The following is a 21,762-nucleotide window of genomic DNA, read 5'->3' on the forward strand; positions in this document are numbered from 1 at the left end:
GGGATCTGGTTAAAATGCAGATTTGAATTCAGTAGGTCTGGGGTAGGGCTCAAGTCTGCATTGGTAACAAGCTCCCAGGTGAGATACAGATGCTGCTGGTCTGAGGACCACACTCTGAGAAACAAGGGGCTAGACATCTCCGAGATCCTTTTGTGCTGTTGATGTTGTCATTCTACCAAGTTGCTGGATTTCATGCCTTTAAGTATCACTTCATTAGGACTCAAACAACTCCGAACATTGTGGTGTGAGTAACTGACGGGCTCTTATGCAGTCATGAGAAGTTATGTTTCTGAAGATTGCATAGTAATAATGAAGGAATTTTAATATCATGATGGGAAATGAAAGTAACAGTGACATAAAATTTTATGTGATCAAAAATATGTCAAACAAATAAAAAATGCATGGAAAAACTGGGAATAATTACAACGAATGTTAACAGTGATCCTGATGGTGATATTTTTCTTCCATTTATTTTTTCTAGTTTTTGAATAGTCCATAATGAAACACCAGTAACTTTCACAATGAACAAAATAGTTGCAAAAGAAATGTCTAAATATCTCCAGGTTGAAATACCAGAGTGCGTGGAACATTTTCATATATCCAATTTTGTGTTTCTCTCTGCCTTTCTTTTATATTTTTTCCAAATTTATTAAAATGTAATTGACACATAACACTGTGTAAACTTAAGGTAAACAACATGATGATTTGATACACACATGGGTATTGCAAAATGATTACCACAATAAAGGTAGTTAACATCTCCATCATCTCATATAATGGCCTATTTATTTCTTTATTTTTGTGGTGAGACCATTTAAGATCTACTCTCTTAAAAACTTTCAAGTGTATAGTACAGTATTGTTAACATAATCCCCATGCTATACATTAAATCCCCAGAACTTTTCCACTATGTAACTATGAATTCATTTATAATTTGACCAACATTCTCCATTTCCCCCATCCCCCGGCTACTGGCAACCACCATTCTTCTCTCTGTTTCTATGTTCTGCTTTTTTTAGATTCCACATATAAATGAGATCATATAGTGTTTGTCCTTTTCTGTCTGACTTATTTCATATACTCTAATGCCCTCAGGGTCCATCCATATTGTTGCAGATGGCAGGATTTTCTTCCTTTTGTGGCTGAAGGATATTCCATTGTATATATCACATTTTTTATCCACTCATTTGTCAATGAAAACTTAGGTTGTTTCTACAATATCTCATATTAATAAAAAGTACAGCTGGTATAGATCTCTTTCACAGACAAGAAAACCAGAAGAGACAGAGCTGAGTCTAAAACTAGTCTCATGGTCATAATTAGGTTCTTTTCACCAAAACGTTCTATCTGTACAAAATATCATCTTTGTTGGCCAAGAGACACGTGAAAAAGGTCAGCATCGCTAATCATTAGGGAAATGCATAAAAAAAACACAATGAAGTGTCACTTCACACCAGTCAGAATGGCTAGTATCAAAAAAAAAAAAAAACAACAAGAAATAAGAAGTGTTAGTGAAGATGTGAAGAAAAGGGAACCCTCATGCACTCTTGATGGGAACATAAATTGGTGCAGCCACTATGGAAAACGGTATAGAGGTTCCTCAAAAAATTAGAAATATTATATGACCCAATAATTCTGCTTCTGGGTATTTACTCAGAGAAAACAAAACACGAATCCAAAAAGATGTATGCATCCTCGTGTTTATTGCAGCATTATTTACAATAACCAAGATACTGAAGCAACCTAAGTGTCCATCAGTAGATGAATGGATAAAGACAATGTAGTGTGTGTGTGTGTGTGTGTGATGGAATATTACTCAGCCATTAAAAAGAATGAAATCTTTCCATTTGCAACAATACGTGTAGACCTAGAAGGAATTATGCTTAGTGAAATAAGTCAGGCAGAAAAAGACAAATACCATGTTATTTCACTTACATGTGGAATATAAAAAAACAAAACATGAATAAATCAACAAAAAGAATCAGACTTATAACTACAGAAAACAAACTGGTGGTTTTGAGAAGGGAGGGGAATGGAGAGGGTAGGCAAAGTAGCTGAAGGGGATTAAGAGGTACAGACTTCCAGTTAAAAAATACATAAGTCAGAGGACTGAAAATCATAGCATTGGGGATATAGTCAATAATATTGTAATAACATTGTACTGTGTGACAGATGGTGACTACACTTACACTTGTGAGCACTGAGTAGTATATAGAAGCATCAGATCACTATGTTGTACACCTGAAACTAATATGATATTGAATGTCAGCTATACTTCAATAAATAAATAAGAATGTCATCTTTGTGCTTGTTGAATAACTCAGGTAGTGCCCCGAATTGTAAGTAGTCACCTGAGACAAGGGAAGGATAGCTAGGCCAAGTACAAGGAGAGCTGAATTCTGGTCTAATCTTGCCAGGTTACTAGCTACATGACCTTTGGTACATTGCTTAAATTCACTGAGGTCTCGCTTTTCTCTTTTGTTAAATGAGTGATAATAGAAATGCCTACGTCATAGGTCATCACGGAGGTGAAATGAGGTAGCGGGCCCTCGGTGACTCATGTAACCTCTGAAGGTCTGGATTTGCTCATCCAGGATTGACAAGGGAGATTAGAAGATCTCTAAGGATCCTTCAGACTCTATCTCGTGACACTAGAGAACTGTACTTTTGGAAAATCTGGAGAAACGAGATCATGTGGCCTTTGTCTAGATGGCAAGTAAGTGCCTACAGTTCTTCGCACTGTACCGTGCAGCGAGGACAAAATGAGTAACCCGGAGGAGCGCCCGGTCAAATAATTCAATACAACATGATATGTGCCATGATGGAGATAGAGGTAAAGTGCTCCAGACTCCCAGAGTACATGTAGTAGAGATGGTGATAACGTGGGTCTTGAAAGGGAAGAGGGGGAAGAGGCACGCAGGCAGAGGAAGTTCATGGGCCAAGGCTTGGGAGCATGAAAGACCACGTGTGGTGTGGCTGGAGCAGATGTGGGTTGGGGCTTAAATCGTAGGTGCATCTGGGGTTCAGACAGTTTGTGGAGGGCCTTTTTGGCTACAATGAGGACTTTATGGTATGATCTTTGAACCAGGGAGTAGAATAACCGGATCTGTCACTTGAAAAGAAACCCTCAGAACAGTGATGAGGAAGGTGATCTGGAGGAAGGGAGGCCAGGTGGATGGAGGCCATGACAATAATCCCCGCAGTGGTGACAAACACAAAAGGGTGTATTAGAAACCCTTGATAGGCCTTAATGATTGTTTGCACGGGCTGGCACGGGCAGGGAATGAGGAGACAAGGAAATTAAAGGTGGCTGTGACCCAGATAAAAAGTGCAGGAGGAGCAGGACTGGTGTGAGAAGTGCTCATACATTCGGTTTTTAGGTGGAGCATCCAGGAAGACAGCACAGATGTGTGGGTACATGTGCCTCCAAGATGAGAGGCAGAGAGATGACAGAATCTGTACGCTAGGGCGAAGTGATGGGTGGGTCAATGTTTGTCTCTGAAAATGCCAGAAGTTTCTAAGACTCAGTACCGTCCAAGGGAAATGTAATGTCAGCTACAAACGTAGTTTTAGTTTTTCTCGTAACCATATTTTAAAAAGGTAAAAAGAAGCAAGTACGATTAATTTTAATTATTACGTAAATAATTAATTATTTTTTAAGAAATAAGTTAAATAATTAATTATTTGAATTATTTTGATGCAATGCACACAAAATATTATAACTTCAACATTCATCACTGTAATAATTGTTGACATACTTCACATTCTTTTGATCATTCTAGGTCTTCAAAAGCCAGTTGGGATTTTACACTTACAACATTCTTCAACTGAGGCTATACTATATCAAGTGCTTAGTAGCCACCTATGGCTACTGCATTAGACCGTGTGGCTATAGACAGGTCCCACGACTCTGCCCTGAAAAATATATATGCACACAAAACTTTCCTAGAATTCTGGGGACTCTTATAGCCCCTGAAGTATACCTATGCTTGGTTAAGAACTCTTCCTTAGAGGCACCTGGGTGGCTCAGTCGGTTAAGCATCTGACTTCGGCTTAGGTCATGATCTTGTGGTTCATGAGTTCGAGCCCCATGTAGGGCTCTGTGCTGACAGCTCAGAGCCTGGAAACTGCTTTGGATTTTGAGTCTCCCTCTGTCTGCCCCTCCCCTTCTTGAGCTCTGTCTTTCTCATAAATTCTCTCAAAAATAAATAAACATTAAAAAAATAAATGGTAAAACAATAGTCCTTTAAAAAAAAAAGAACTCTTGTTTTTAGAGACTTTAGGTTTCTTGAGACTGGCTCTGGAAATCCATGGCTTTCTTCAATATTATGAGGGTTAATTTTAAATATTCTGGTTACACAGAATATAAAGTAATGTACAATCCAGAATGATAAGAATTTATTCTTGCAAATAAAAGGATTTTATAAAAGGATGTATTGCCCAAATATATCTTTTTGGTTTGTAATTCTCCGGTGGACTGTCTACACTGAAAGATGGATTTTTATGTTTTCATGGGACACTTTTGTTGCAGATTTGGTTTGTTAACCCTGTGGATATTGTTTCCAGGCCAGACAAAAGCCGAGTTATAGGCATCATTTTCTAGGTTGATAATTTTAAACCCAATTCTTAATTCTGCAAATTTTTAAAAATTGATTTTGTCGGTTTCTTTTCCCCTCACCATGGTCATATACAAATTTCAAAGAAATGGCCGGAGGCACTACTTCCTTCCCAACCGCCAATGTGTCCTCCCTTTAAAGCAGCACCCTCATAAGGGGGATTTCTTTCTGAATCTCAGGCAGAATTATTTTTAGAGGCGGCAGCATGTTATACTTGAAGGAGTGACCCTTCCTGTAACTGGCCTGTTGGGATGATCTGGCTGTGGCCTCACATAATTACAGACCTGTGCCAACAGTCTGGGGACCATCAGCATACATGTAAGGCCTCTGAATCGAGGATATTTGGTTAATTGCTCACAGGTGTTTTCTCGTGCTTGTGAATACGTGCAGCCTATGAATTTTACAAAACTTGGCAGAAAGAAGGGCCATAATGTTGAGGAGTTTCTTAGATTTACTCAGCTAATTAATCAGGCTGGGTAGGGATTTGGCTCCTCTGTTGAGGGAGCTAATGCATTTGGAATATGACTGAGGAGCAACCTATACTTTTGAAGCAGAGTTTAAGTGCAAAACAAAAGGAAACAGAGAAAAACTTTAGTAAGCTGCTGCCACCAGAAGCTTAGTGTAGTGGCCCAGCCTATTCTGGGAGCTTTGCAAAGATGGGTTGGCCTTGCCTCTGCAAAGAAATGGTGCTAGATTCTAAAACACAGCAGACCGTGTTGGGTTATGAATTTTCATTTCTAAGACTATGCCTATAGTACCAGCCACACCGTTCATTTGTTTTTCTGCTGGCTACTAATGATCATTATTGTTGGCACAATGGCCTTGAAAAGCGTAGAATGCTCATCAGAAGAATCCTATATTAGATTTATGTAGAAGTTTATCCTAAACAAGTAAGTATGACATTACTGGCTTAATATAAAATTCAAAAGAATGTCCGGATAATTGCCCCAGGTGATTTCTGTGACAGTTTATTCACGAGGATAAAAGTATGGGGGCTAGGTTAAATGAAATGTACCTACAGCCAGTTGGAACACATCATTCCGCCCAAGAAATTAGGGGGAAAATGGTTTTGCAGTTCAGTTCAACAAGCATGGGTGAATGTCTACAAAACCCCAGGTGCTGATGTTAAGGAAGATGAAAAGGACATGGTTCCTATCCTCGAGGAGCTTAAAGTTAAGGGAAGAGAGAAAAACAAATAGAGAATGTCAATTGAATGTACTAAATGCTGTAGAAAAGTCTTGATTCAGCCATTGAATCCGGCAACCTTTCATGGAGAGCTGAAAACAACCAAGCCTGATTATGAAAGGTCAGTAAAAGTTAGTTCAGCTGAAAAAGCTGGTTTTCAGGGCAAATATTACCAGAACATGAAGAACTAAGTGGAGAGTGGATGGGTGTGAGGCTGGAGACTGAGAGATGAAAAGATGTAGGGATCTTATCGAAGATGGGGGAAACTTAAATTTGCTTATACGCTGCAGGGAAGGATCCAGCAAAGAGGAAGAGATTAGAGACATGAGCAGGTCTTGGCCAAGACTGTAGAAGACATGGGTATGAAGGACTTAGTTTGCTTCAACTGAGCAAAGGACCACAGGGTGCATGTAGAAAAGCTTGCGACACATTTGTGCTATACCACATCGCGTTTTCTGCTGAAGTAGGAGGTGACATTATCTACTTAAAAACAATGGTTCTAATCCTTGGCTGTCTACTGGAATCATCTGCGGAGCTTTTAAAAACGCCGATGCTTGGATCCATTGCCAGAGAATTTGATATAATAGGCCTGTGTTTTCAGAAGGTCTTGGGGAGACTTTAATAGGTTGTCAAGGTTGAGAACTGCTGGCTCAGACTAGACTGAAGGGGTTGAGGAAAGTATCAAATAGTCTAGAAATTGCCACTGAGGGGAATGGAAAAGGGAATTAAGGGCGAGTGGAATCGCTGTGAAGTGATGTTCAAGACCAGGTGAGTCTTCAGAGCACAGATTTATGAGAGCCCTGATCTGCAAAGGGTGATTTTGTTCTTTCTCCCCGCCACAGTGTGAGGCCAGCAAAGTAGGCTGGCGGTGGGACTGGTCCGAGGTGCGGTTTATGCAGGCTCGAGGCACAAGAAAGGGGTCAGGTCAGCTCCCTGCAGTCTAAGGCTGGGCTTGGAAGAAAGCGAGACAGGGAGCATCCCAGCCCAGTTCTGCCTCAATCCTCTATTTCCACTAGTGGAAGTTTATATCAACAGGAATCTGGACAAAAACAAAACAAAACAAAAAAACAATCAAGTAAACAAAGCACTGGGAGAAGCAACAGGACCAGACGCTTCCCCACTTATATCACTAATTGCCGGATAACCTAGAGGTGGCTGAACATGCTTCCTATAAATCTGTGTGACATTACATGTCAGAAACACATTTCACGCCCATCCCTTTTTGAAAATCACCGTTCATGCCTATGAAATAAAAAGGCAGGGCACAGTTTATGAGGGGTATGTCTTTCCCATTGGTCACAGAAAGCGTCTCCTAAATCACAGGAGTGCTATATGCTAGCTCCCTTACTTTCCACAGGGACAGGCAGCATTTTTCTTGCTAAGGTAGTGGCCTATTATTGAACTGTTTTGCATGGACACAGTGAGTCATTGTTCTGGCAGAATTCCCTGCTTTCCACACACATTTTTACCTACCTTTGGAATGTGGGAACACTGACCTTGTATATGATAGCCTGGCAGAAAAGTGGCTCTGTCAGAGGTTTTACTACTGAACAGCCCCGGGGAAGCAGGGAACAGAAGGGAAGGGAAGAAGGAGGGTGGGGAGGGCAGTGGCAGGGGATATAGAGAGAAGAAAGAGAATGGTGACCAAGAGGAACAGAAATCATTCCACCTGCAGTATTCCTCAGTATGGGAAACCTGACTGGGTAAAGCTCAATATGTTAGAGCGGTATTTCAGTAAGATGACCAACATGAAAATATACTTTTTATTAAAAAAAAAATGAATACTATGTGTGTACATGTTTGAAACCTTAGATAAGTTACCTAACTTCCATATCCTTAAAATAGGATAATAAAGTTACTTGCCTCACAGGGTTGTTATGGGGATTAAATGAAGAAACTGGAACACTCCTGGGACATTATAAGAGAGCAGTAAATGTTAATTGTTGTTATTGTTTTTCTATATTTGGCAACTCTGAACTTGAGAACCTTAAACTACTTTTCCTAACTTATTTTTTTTTCTTTAAACTGCTTTACTGTCTGTGAAAGGGGGATGCAATCATCTGGTCAACAGGTACATAAATTTAAGGGTATTAGAATACTCATGCACTTTTTTTTAAATTTTTTAAATATTTATTTATTTTTGAAAGAGAGTGAGAGAGTGGGAGAGGGTCAGAGAGAGGGAGACACAGAATCGGAAGCAGGCTCCAGGCTCTGAGCTGTCAGCACAGAGCCTGACACGGGGCTTGAACTCATGAACTGTGAGGTCATGACTTGAGCCAAAGTCGGACGCTCAGCCGACTGAGCCACCCAGGAGCCCCTAGAATACTCATGCACTTTAAAGAAAAAAACATGCAATGTACAAATGCATTACAGTGATGATCCATTTGTTCACAGGTATTGATTGAAAGCATATTAATGTTTTATATGCCTCTCTGAACTAGGACATGCATGGTATCTGCCCTCATAGAATTTATAGTCTTCAGGAGAAGTTAAACATTATATATAGTACAATAAACAATATTATTATCATACAACATAAATACACAAATCCCCAATCGATTGTGGTAAGCGTATTGAGAGAAGAAAGCCAGTTATTATATTTAGGAGTGGAACTACATTATACTATATTTAATGGGAACTACATTAGTTTGGGTACAAAACTTTCCAAGGATTGACATTTAGTTAAGACCTATCTGAGGATGAAAAGAAACTAGTGAGTGTCTGGGGCAGGGGTGTGGGGGTAAAGGGGCGGAGGAAATGTTCCACATCATTTCACATACCAAAAGAAGGCCAAAGGCAGCTAGAGTTTAGGGAGCCAAGAGAGAAGGGGCAATAGATCTAGACCTGTATTAAGGAATTTGGAACAAGAGCACAACTTGCCCATGTTACTTGTTCCAAGGGTTGCTCTGGTTGCTGGATTGGAGGGAGGCAAGTGTGGAAGAAGAGAGACCAGGTGGGAGGCTACTGATGAGTAGCCCAGCAAAGAACTGATGGTGGTTTGGGTGGGCCGGAGTAGATGGAGATGGGAAGCAAAATAGGCAGAGTCAAAATAGACTGTGGGAGTGAAATTGACAGGACTTGGTAATAGATTGAATGTGAATGTAGATGGTGCAGCCACTGACAGAAATGAGGAAGTCTGTAGGAGGAACAGGTCTGGTAGGGAAGATGATTACTTGCGATTTGCTGTCAGAATCATTTAATTGCAATGCAAATGGTTTTAACCCATTGCAATCAACAGATAATTATTGTAATACAATTATGAATGTATATATTTTGTAGAACTGACGAGGTTTCATCTGGTGCAGATATATATAAAGTTGTAATATTAAGGAAGTCCAGCTGATCCTTAGAATCCCTATGTTTAAACTGTTTCAAACGATTGTGAGGCAAAAAAATATAATCAGTACTGTCAGTTTAGTACCCGCTTGACTATTATTTTGACATCATTTAAACTTAACCATGGAGAGTACAGCTCTGAACACAGAGCAAAAATTTCTCATGACAGAAGTTCTATACTGAAACCTCTTGGTCTTGGTTCTGGAAAATGAAGAGGCTTCTGATATTTTATATTAAAACATGAATATTCCTCATATCTATACAAGAGCTGAGCAAGATGAAAGAACACTCATTTTTAACAAATGCACAGGAGGCCAGGGCTCAACAAGTGACCAACTGTTACAGTATCCCTTCCACAAGCATGTGGTGTGGGTGGCTGTTTATTAAATAGCACAGTTGGGCTTTGAGGTGTGAAGAAAAAGGAGGGGGAGAAAAAAGGAAGAAGAATAAAGAGGACAAGAATGGCAAACAAGAGGGGGAGGTGGAAGGATAGAGGGAAGAGGGAAAAAAGGGGGAGGGAGAAGGAGGGAAATGAAGGAAGAAAAGGAGGAAGAAAAAAAAAACAGAAGAGAAAATCCTGACATTCACTTCTAATAAATCTGAGGCCAATATACAAAGAAAAAATGCCATTTGGAAGGGCTGTCATAAATATGATCAGAAAGATTTCTTCTCAATTACCCCATAAAACAAATCTTCCTACCATCACCACCTTCCCTAACTACTCTTCAGGGGCCAGAGACAGATGGGGAATCAGAGAACATACCAGACTCAGAGCATAAAGGTTTATAGCTAATGGACAGTTTATGACTGGAACCTAGGACACAGATCAGTCCAGATGTTTGGGGAGCTCTGTACTTTCCAACAGCTGGTCCACTGTACCTACCCAAATTACGTCAGCTGCTTTGTATACTTTTTGGAATATCTAAAACATCTCATCAGCTGGATTCCATGTGTTTTCTTTGGGGATACATCAGTACTCCATGAAAAACAAAACAAAAAAAAAAAAGGTTAGAAGGTGAAAAGAAAGGCGGACTTGAGAAAAACAGACCAGGTCTTTGCTTATGACAACTGTATTCAAGTTGTCTCAGAAGACAAACAGGAATTATCCCTGTGGTCACCATGTCGCACATACCCTTTTCACTTTCTGAGGTGACTGGTAAATAGCTGTGTGACAGGGCAAATTCATTCGCCTCCAGGAGCCCCAGGTCCTTCATTATAAGATGAAGTGACTGAACTAAATGGTGTCCATAAGACTTCTTCCAGGTCTGTCATTTGACTTTGACTTGCCTCCCTGGGAACGCTGTGTTCAAACCCCATGGGAATTGGCTTGACTTGCTCTGTGGAGGTCATCCAAACCCGATTTCCACTCAGCTTGTTCTGTGATTTCTACTTTTAAGTCGGCCTGGGAACTTCTCCTCTAAAATTTACAACTGGATGAAATAAATCCATCAAGGGCAGCTAATTAGCACGAATATAGTTGCCAGCAGTAACTTATGAGGGAAATTCTGTAAGGATGAAGGGAAATGATTCTTCCCAGACACAAGAAAAGTTCCACTGATTTGGCACACAGTTGGGAATTAGTTGCCAAGACGTAGGGCGGAAAGGTGATTACTAGGTCTTTTTCTCTGAGAAAGGTATGATTCCAAAGTGGAAATGGACAAAAGGGCCCCTGTGTCCTTCTATTTAGGATGAAGTTAGACTACACCAGTCAGACCTATGTATGGGCCATCAAGGCAGGGCTTCTGGAACCAGCAGCTGAGAGTCATCATCCCTTGCTCCTAAGGATGTCACCCTTCCCAGGAAGCCTTGCCCACCTACCAGCCTTTCTCTGGCTTGCTGAGCAGTGGCTGTCCAGCCCAGCAGAATCTGGCAAAACAGGGTAACTCACAGACCAAAGCCACCACTGCTCCAATGGGACTCAGCTATTTCCAAGGGCTCCCTCTGAACATGAGTGACCACAGCTCCTATGGGCCAAGATTCCCAAGCCGTGTTCCCGACACATGGCCGGTTGCAAGCCGGCACCAGCCTTAGAGAGCTGGGCAGTGCACCCACACTTGTCCTCAAGTTCTGACTTTTCCAGAGACGGTCCCCAAGCAGGAAGTAGTAAATTCAGGGAGAAGCGGCATCCAGGCCAGCTGACTTTCCAGAGTTTGCTGATAGAATCAACTTTGTTTGCTGCAGTGGGGCTCTCACATCACCACATTCCAGGGCTGAAGTATAATTACTTTAAACACAGAGTGGCATTTAACCAAGCCACTGTTTATGTGCCTAAATCAGCACTCCGAGGAAACTGCCTTTTAAATCAACTTTTTGATGTTGCCTCGACAGTGCATGTGACTTTGGCAGGGAAAATAAGCCTGGTTATTTGCGCTTGACGTATGACTCAAAGGCTCTGAAGTGCTGTGCTGGATCCAGTAGCCTGCCCACAATGAAGCTGTCTTCTTGTCCTCGCTGGGCCAGCCATGCCAAGCAGCTTCACGTGGGGGTGGTCTTCTGCCTTGCTTTCCTGCTTGTCTTTCTGTCACATTGATGAACTGACACAGTATGACCCACCAAGATGAAGCTATTGCATGGATAACACTTCCTTAGTCCACCGGCACCTCCAGATGCAGTGTTTTACCCAAAGGACAGGCACCCGGGTGGTCTTTTTAACCAGGCTTTCCTGCTGCTCCTTCCTAGGTTGGTTAAGAAGGATCTTTGTGAAAGCAGACCAGAAAGGACTAACTCTAGTGGGTTACTTACAGATTCTTGGGTCTCTAAACAGAAGATGCCTGGGACACCTGGGTGGCTCAGTCGGTTGAGCGTCTGGCTTCGGCTCAGGTCATGATCTCACAGTTTGTGAGTTCGAACCCTGCGTCGGGCTCTGTGCTGACAGCTCAGAGCCTGGAGCCTGCTTCGGATTCTGTGTCTCCCTCTCTCTCTCTGCTCCTCCCCTGCTCATGCTCTGTCTCTCTCTCTCCTTCAAAAATAAATAAAAACACCAAAAAAAAAAAAAATTAAACAGAAGATGCCTTACACACCAATGACTAATTTTTATAAGATTTAATTTATATTTAAAAATGACTTCTAGGGAGATAAAATAAAAACCCGCACAACAGTACCTTTCCTTGCAACCCACTCTAAGTAGGTCGATGTGATTACCCCCACTTTAAGATCAGGAAACAGAGATTCTCCCAGGTCCAGCGGGGGCAGAAAGGCAAGGAAGTTGCAAAAGTTGGAGTGGAAAGACTCTACCTGGTCCCAGCGTGTACAGTTCCAGAGGTGACCGACATAAATAGGGTGAGCATTTAATTGACGGTGCAGAGCGGGACTGTTTTGTTTTGTTTTGTTTTCAGAATGAAAAGGGAATTATTAAAATTTAAACAGGAATAACAGGCATAACCTGGGGCTTTCTGGCAAACCCGGATGTGTATCCCAGTCATCCTGCAGCCTTCATCGGTGATGCCATATCTGGGTGAGCCCTGAAGCCAATGAAGCTTCTGGTCCCTAACTCACACGGGTCCCTGTGCATGCTGGGAGTGGCCTGGACTTGTAGAGCGTTGTAGGTGTGTAGTGAAAACTAGACCATGATCAGGAAGCGTTTCTGTGTAAAGCATCCCTGATAATTCCCCTGAAGATGTTTTTGGAAAAGTTCCAAATCCCCAAGGCTTCAGTTACCTGTTGTGATTTCTTTCCTAAGTAATTGTTCATCCGTGGCCTTAATTTTGCACACATGATTTGTTATGCTTTTATTTATTTATTCTTATTGTTTTAATGCTTATTTATTTTTGAGGAGAGAGAGGGGAGGGGCAGAGAAAGAGGGAGACAGAGGATTCAAAGTGGGCTCTGTGCTGAGAGTGGAGAGCCCAAGGTGGGGCTCAAACTCATGAGCTGTGAGTTCATGACCTGAGCCGAAGTCAGACACAATTGACTAAGCCACCCAGGTGCCCCCTCTTTTTTTTCTTCTTTTTTTAGAGAGCATCCTTCTCCGCACCCTCTGACTCCTACACAAATTGTATGAGCCTCAAGTTCCACAGTTTGTGGTAAGGGCACCTGCTCAGGTGGCACAGCCTGGGGAGAGAAGTAGGGACCAGCATCATCCCAGTAGGGTGTAAATCACCCTATTTTATTATTACTTACTCTCATCATATTTCTTACTCTCATCATATTTATACCAATGTAATTAGGATGAAATGATCACTAAAGGCAGCTCTAAGAGAAGAAAATCAATCTCCCAGCTGGAGCTGAGGGTCATAGACAAAAGAAAGAGGTAGCAGTGGCCTTGCTTTTGAGTCCTTGGTTATAGGAAGAAATGTAGGAGAAAATGGTGCATTGCATGTTTGTGAGCTTCAAGTCCTTTTATATTACTCACTGATAGGGCTATTTCCTGCCTGAGAACTTTACTCTGAGTCAGTCCTTGACCCTGCTTCTGCTGCTGCCCAACCCCCAACACATACATACTCTGCTCAGGTTCTAGTGTATTTGCTCCTATTCACAATACCCTGAAGATTCATCCGGACCAAGCCTTAGGAGACCTTCAATCTAATTCTTTGTCTGCACTGACTCATTTTCTGGCTTTGTCATTTTTCATAAGCTCTTCAGTTCTCTTGGATGTGTGATGAAAATGATTTAATACCTCAAGAAATAGGAGATCAAATTTTGCTCCTCAAAAAAAATAGGTCAGATCTGAAAATCAGCTGCCCTCTACACACGTGTTAAAATACCTTTGCTCTATGGACCGTGAGAAAGGTATAGGTGATTGTTCAAACAGAACAACACAAAAATGATCTTGGCAGAATTCCTTTTCATACTTCAAGAAATCAGGGGCACCTGGGTGGCTCAGTCGGTTGAGCGTCCAACTTTGACTCAGGTCATGACCTTGCGGTTTGTCAGTTCAAGCCCCTCATCGGTTTCTGTGCTGACAGCTCAGAGCCTGGAGCCTGCTTCGGATTCTGTGTCTCCCTTCTTTCTCTGCCCCTCCCCAGCTCATGCTCTGTTTCTCTAAAAAATAAATAAACATTAAAAACATAAATAAAAAAAAAAGAAATGAAATGAGGTGCTCTCATTTCGTTACCACCTGGGTACACTGGAGAATCTATGCCTCAAAGAGCTATGCATTCTGAACCGTCTGCCATCGTGTTTCCTATCCTTAAAATGGGCTCCTGAATTCCACAGGTCCAAACAGTCAAAATTCATTATATTGTATAACCAGAGTACAGCTGATGACTCAGAGCTAAATCCTGACAATCACTCAGCCCTCTCTGTCACCCAGCTCTGTCACCTTTCCTATCTTTGTGAAGGTCATGCACATTTTCTCATCCCTCTGGACATGCTTTTCTCCTATTAGAAAGCTGCTTTACCTCTTCTCCACCTGGACTGTACTCCTTGTTGTCCTTCAGAGTTTTCCCGGCTATCACAGTTTCCGGGAAGACTTCACCGTTGCTGTCTTCCTCCCGTCACCGTTAACACCTAGTTCACGATCATATCATATTTCTCTATACCGTATCATCAAGTTTTATTGACTGGACCATGAGCAATCTCAGTAAACACTGCATTTACTGTAGTTGCAGTAGACATCCAATAAATGTTGAATAAATGAACAAGTGAATGAAAGCAAGATGGCATTAGAGAGCACTTATAAGGCAAGAACTGTGGTTTAGTGGTTCCGGAAATAGATTAAAAGAATTTCCTATGAACCTTACTCTGGTGTTTCCCAACTTAGAAACAGTAGCCCCTATTGGGAACACCATATGGACAATACTATTCACCGGTTGGGATAAAAAATTTCAAGGGTCTCCCAGACCTTTGATCTATCAAGGGTAAGTTAGAATCTCCAATTTCTGAAACTTTCCCTTACTGCCTTCATTCCTGCCCGTATTAGTGCTGCCTTCCTGCAGGTGCCTGGATGGCTCAATCAGTTAAGTGCCCAACTCCTGATTTTAGCTCAGGTCATGATCTCATGGTTCATGAATTCAGGCCCTGCATCAGGCTCTGCACTGACAGTGAGGAGCCTGCTCTCTCTCCCTCTCTCTCTCTCTGCCTCTCCCCCTCAAAAAAATAAATAAATAAACTTAAAAAATATATATTGCTGCCTTCCTAAAAGCAAGATGAATTTGTAGGATGAGTGTATATGATTGTTTTATCCCATTGTGGAATATATATGTCTATTCCATTGCTCCATCTTTAAAAAAAATTTTTTTAACATTTATTTATTTTTGGGAGACACAGAGAGACAGAGTACAAGTGGGGGAGGGACAGAAGAGAGGGAGACAAAGAATCTGAAGCAAGCTCCAGACTCTGAGCTGTCAGCTCAGAGCCCAATGTGCAGCTCAAACTCATGAACTGTGAGATCCATGAGATCATGACCTGAGCTGAAGTCGGACGCTTAACCGACTGAGCCACCCAGGCATCCCCTACTGCTCTGTCTTTCATAAAATGGCTCTGCTAGGCTCTGCTTAGCCAGGGACATGGGCACTGTCTAGATCTGCTTCAGTCCAGCCTTAGGGGCCCAGAGTGGTGTTCTTTACTTCCCCTTCTAAACTGCAGCACTGAGACAGCTAAACATCAGCACCAATCTTTTAAGCTCAGCAAGTTAGTAAAATGAATTTTTTAAATCCAAATTAGAGCTGAGGGAGCTTGGGAACATTTGTCTGGAATGCTAACTTGCCTTCATAAAACTCACTAAAATAATTGCTCACCCCCATCTTGCTCGATCGAAACTATAATTAAACACATTGGAGATTTTTCAAGTTGTCCAGGTAGCAGGAAAACTATAATGACAGTAAAAAAAATTACACTATATCTAGCAACTGTACTTGAAAACTATAAAGAGTGTTAATACCATCTCTCCTGTTATACTAAAAATTCCCAACATTGTTATAGTTTTAAAACATCATTTGCCACTCACCCTGTTGCCAGCATTGTGTGTGCTGAAGGGGATGAAACAGAGTAGTTTGGGAGTACTTTCAGTACCCAGATCAGTAATTTGAACACTTGGTGTCTTACTTCCAACAATCCACATATTTAGAATGGGATGAATTTGTGTGTGTGGAGGGGGAGATGATTATATATTTTTCCCATTTAGCTGAAACTAATTCAGAAGAGCTTCAATAATTTCTGCTGTTGCGTTTTCAGAGAATAAATGACTGAAACTGAAAACAAAACCCAGAAATTCTGATTTCTAACCCTACATTTGTCCTATGACCCTTCTGGGATTCCCCTGACTTCTTCCGTTCCATTCCGTTCCGTTCCCTTCCCTTCCCTTTCCTTTCTTTTTTTCCCTTTCTTTTCTTTTCTTCTTCTTATATGCTGGCAAAAAAAAAAAAAAAAAAAAAAATAGACAGATTTTTACCCAAGACAGGAAGCCGTACCTGAGTAACTATTCCCTGGACCCTGACTGGAATGGAATCTCCTTAGTGTCACAGGCTGCCATAGGATATGTCACTGTAACATTCAAATCTTTTTGCTCCCCAGCAGAAACCCCATCACACTGACCCATCACAGGTGGGTGTCCTCACTGTTCTTCAATGCAACATGCCCATTCTTACTTCCAGGTCTTTGTAGAATGCTCTTGTCTCTCTTCTCTGCTATCCAAACCGTGCCTTCTGTGAGGCCCACCTAGGCCTGGCTTCATTTGAGGAAGCTATACCTATTCTCATCAGCTCATAACTGCCCCTCTCTATATTCCCTTAGCATATACTGTCTAAGTCGTTCTTTTTATCACTTAATTCTGTTCTTTTCTCTTTACTGAATTAGGAGCTCCTGATGAACAAGGTTCATGTCTTATTTGGGGGGAGGGGTTGTCATATCCTAGGTTTATTTAGGCATGAAGTAGGCAACTGACAGTGTTTGTTTAAGTGGCCAAAAAAAGAAAAAAAATCTAATCCTTGATGGTACTCCCAGATTTGGTGAAGAGCAAGATAGCATGATGGAAAGCACATGAGTTCTGAGTCAGACAGAATTTTTTAATCTCCCTTGTCCTTAGGTATTTGGTTTTTTCCCCGTCAATAGGAATAAGAAGACTTAACTTGCCTAGTTATCAGGATTAGAAATAAGAAATGTGAAATTCCACATAGAGCGCCTTCTATATAGTAGGTTCTCAATAAATTGGAGTTATTACTGGTTATGAAACCGAGACCTGGAAATAATGATCCTATTTTCTGTTAATTTACCAAACAGATTAAAGAGTTTTGAGATTTCTTTTACTTAGGGAAAATAAAAATCATTGAGTGCCATCACTTGCACTCACGATCAGAGAATTCTAGAGGGAAAATGGGAAAGATTGCAGTATGTCCCAGGCTTGCCTGTGCAACTTCTTATCATCATTAATCTAGGGACTGGGTTGTTTTGCACAGTTAATATAGCAGCAGTCACATCTCCACAATGAAAGATTTTAAATCATATTCCTCTGTAAATCATTCATTCCATTCTCAGGATTTCTCCTCTGCTACTCTTGCCTGATGCCAGATTAAGAAGATAAACAATTCTGAAACATACTGAAGAGAGATTTTAAAGGGATTTGATATATAATGACGTGCCTTAAGTAAAAGGATGAGTTTTAGTTACTTGAAATACATGCATGTATCCACCACATGATAATGTCACTGATCCATCATCTCATGTCTCTTCTTCAGTGGAAGTGATGCCAAAATCTTTGCATTAAATGTAAAGTAAACAAAACTGCTCCTTAATTGGCTCTGATGACCGGGTAAGCTAAATACAAATGGTCCTTTTATTTTCAGCCACTCCAGTGATTTCCAGAAAATGAAGAGTCTGAATTGTTCTGGCTGTCTGGAGCCTATAGCTAGAGCTCAGGTAAGTACCCTATAAAAGAAGAGAGTCCTGTTCAAGAGAGTCTTATAACCTGGTGAACAATTTATAAAGCACTGAAGAGGAGCCCAGGACAGAAATGTACAGAGAACCAACTTATTGGCTATTCTTGAGTGAGACATATGCCATGTCCCCTGTGGCTTCTCCATTTTTTAAAAAATGAGGGTGACAGTTTTTGCAAGATATTATCAGGAGGTCTGTTTAGATGTACGGTGTAGTGACTGAAGACACTGGCTTCGGAGTCAGAAAGACCTGGACTTGAATCCTGGTTATGTTACTTATCAACTGTCACTTTGAACAGAAAACCTCTGTGTTATTTTTCTCATTTGTAAAAAATGTGAGTAATTATTCCTCCTACTCGTAAGATTAAATAAGGTGCCTGGGACATCGGAATAGATCAGTTACTATTAGCTATTATTTGTAAAATACTATAAGCTTCTTGTAGAAAAGAAGCCCATATGATTCAATATCTGAATTATTCACCTGGCAGGTACAGGTTTGGGAGGGTATTTTCAATTTTTTAAAAGTAGATTTTATGGGGCGCCTGGGTGGCTCAGTCAGTTAAGCGTCCGACTTCGGCTCAGGTCAGGATCTCGCGGTTCGTGAGTTCAAGCCCCACGTCGGGCTCTGTGCTGACAGCTCAGAGCCTGGAGCCTGTTTCAGATTCTTTGTCTCCCTCTCTCTCTTTGACCCTCCCCCATTCATGCTCTGTCTCTCTCTGTCTCAAAAATAAATAAACGTTAAAAAAATTTTTTTTAAAAAGTAGATTTTAAATAGGCTTTTACTTTAAAGAAGCACCATATGCCAAATTATGGTTTAGTTGACTCATACATTCCTGATTATTCTTGATATGACTGTAGAATGGCAACCATCAGTATTAGGAGTATATCACATTTATCTGCATGAAAACAGTGCTTCCTCTCTCTGGATAATTTTACTCTGAAATACTGGGGCTGAATGAAGTGAACAGGAGAATTATTAAATTATCAAGTTCCAAAATAGTCAAGCTTCACTATTCTTTGAGATTCTCATCCACATTCACTTTCTTCCACAATGTAAGTTGCGAATTAATAACCTTAGCTTCTCAGGTATAAGTTTGTGAATGAGACCTAGGAAGAGGTTTATGAGTTTCATTAGTATAAGGAAAATAATGATTGAAGCATAGGGTTTTCCTTGGTTTAAACTATTACATGTAAGGGTTAAGATACTTCAGAAGGTCTAGTCAGATAGGACACCCTGGTGCACAGATGACTGAAGGACTAACAGATAGCAAAGCACAGCCCAAGGAGGTTGGAAATCAAGGAAAAGGAAGAGTGAGGGAGAGGTGAGGCAAAGAGAAACTTCTGGGCAAGATGAAAAATGGTGGGATGGCTATCTTGGGTCCAGTCCTCAAAAGACCAGACCATACAGGCATCCTACTGTCTCCATTCCTGCTATTGATAAACAGAAGTAGCTCTGGAATGCTCATCTCTCTCCTGTGGCTACCATCACCCAATCCTGCTTCTCCCCTTGCTCACCACCCCATTCCTTACCCAGTTGGAAAGTTGGAGCTTTGGAGTTGTTTATAATCAAAGTCATGAAATAATAATATTTGAGCTTAAAAAATTTTTTTAATATTTTATTTGTTTTTGAGAGAGGCAGAGTGTGTGTGTGTGTGTATGTGTGTGTGAGCAGGGGAGGGGCAGAGAGAGGAGACCAGAATCTGAAACAGGCTCCAGGCTCCAAGCTGTCAGCACAGAGCCCCATGCGGGGCCCATGAACCATGAGATCATGACCTGAGGTGAAGTTGGCTGCATAACCAACAGAGCCACCCAGGCGCTCCAATATTTGAGCTTAAAGACAGATGTGGGACTGTTTCCAAGAATACAGCCTGTTGATGATATCCTCTACAATCTCTGACTGTTACTTTTGATGTGGAGATCATCTCATTAACTGCATAATGATAAATATTTTTTTAAACAACTTTATTGAGGTATAATTGACATATTATAAAATCTATTTTAGGTGCATCTATAATTTCATGACTTTTTAATAAACTTAGAGTTATTTAATCATCACCACAATCCACTTTGAGGACATTTCCAACATCTCTCCAAAAATCTTTTATCTCTGTTTTCAGTTAATCCCTATTTCTACACCTGACCCCAGGTGACTACCAATATCTTCTCTGTCTCTATAGATTTGCCTTTTCTAGACATTTAAATGGAATCATCCAGTAGGTCTTTTGCATCTGACTTCTTTCACTTAACATAATGTTTTTGAATTTTATACTTGTTGCAGTCGTTTGTTCCTTTTTACTGCTGAATACTATTCCACTGTCCATGTACCAAATGATAGACATTTGGATTGTTTCTAGTCTTTTGCTATTATAAATAATGCTGCTATGAACAGTCACATACATGCCTTTGTGTGGATATTTGTTTTCATTTCTCTGGGGTAGATTCCTAAGAACAAAATTGCTGGGTGAGGTGGTAGGTTTAACTTCTTAAGAAACCACCAAATTATTTTTCAAACTGAAAAATATATTTTACCCACCTGTGGGCAACATAAGAGGATTCCGGTTTCTCCACATCCTTGTCAACACTTGCTATTGTCAGTCACTTCAATTATGCTCATACAGTAGCATCACAAACATTCCTCATGGACCAGAGTCTCCTTACAACTCGAAACAGGCCCTTTGATGTCTATACAAGCAGAAAAGGAATGCTTAGTTTCCATTACTTGTTTTGGCCAATTAGAATAAGTTAAAAACAAAAGCAAAAACCTAGTACTTGATGTGGGCAGGAGTAGAGGCTCCGTGCTCACCTGTATTCTTCCTCCAGCTACCTGGACAGCTGATTCTCCAATAGATTCTCATCTGCTCCGACAAATTGAAGCAGATCCCTTTAGGATAAGCCTTTCATGGTGCTATATCCTGGTATCATGTCAAAGAAAAGCCCACACATTCAGGGAAGTCATGTATTCTTGATTTTCTTCCTGAAATGATGGGATCGAGTGATAAATAATGCAAGCAGAGGAAAAGAAAAGAAAGCAAAGAGCTCAACATCTGCCAATTGCCCACATACTGGATATGAGATGAGCATTTTCATATTTTTCATATGGTGAAATTCTCATAATCCTTGAGGTAATTTTACAATCACCATTCCACAGGTGAAGAGAGGTTAGGTAAATAGCATAAGGACACACACTTAGTAAGTGAAGCTGGGTTTTAAGCCCAGGTCACCTAGTTGGAATCCAATTTTATTTCACTGTGCCAACTGAGAGGAAAAAAACAAAGGATGAAAATTCTGATGAGCAGGGGGAAAAGTTAATGTAAATGCTAACTAATGAGAAAATATAACAATGAGATTTACAGTGGTCAATTATTATAACTACATTGTACAGCCAATAATTATCTTGTGGTCCAGGCCTTATTTCCTTATTTCTGTAGTTGGGTGCCATATATATATTATATATAATATATATATATATATTATATATAATATATATATATAATATATATATAATATATATGTGCCATATATATAATATATATATATTATATATATATTATATATATATATATATATATATATATATTATATATATTATATATATACACACACACACACACACACACACACACACACACACACAAAGTTCAAACCTTGGGGAGGAGGAATCAATCTCACAGCTTCAGGAGGAATGGGGAGAAATGGTGTTCTTGTTTATTGAATCGGCATTTTGATTTTTCCCCCAGCTGAGAAAAGATTGTTCACCCCAAGTACTTGCCCAGATAGTGCAGCAAAAATCCACAGAGACATTTTTACCACCCAGA

The 21,762-nt window shown here is 40.6% G+C and overlaps 1 protein-coding gene across 1 annotated transcript in view; it reads left to right on the plus strand.

The window, feature by feature from the left end:
• Nucleotides 1-21,762, plus strand: part of FRMD6 (FERM domain containing 6) — a 240,031-nt gene that overhangs the window by 118,304 nt on the left and 99,965 nt on the right. The window contains exon 4 of the mRNA XM_019451819.2: nt 17,858-17,930. The gene's annotated coding sequence lies outside the window, so the exon portion shown is untranslated. The remainder of the gene's footprint in view (nt 1-17,857; nt 17,931-21,762) is intronic.

This window comes from Panthera pardus, unplaced genomic scaffold, assembly GCF_024362965.1.
Source record: "Panthera pardus isolate Hobbes unplaced genomic scaffold, ASM2436296v1 HiC_scaffold_24, whole genome shotgun sequence".
Lineage (NCBI taxonomy): Eukaryota > Metazoa > Chordata > Mammalia > Carnivora > Felidae > Panthera > Panthera pardus.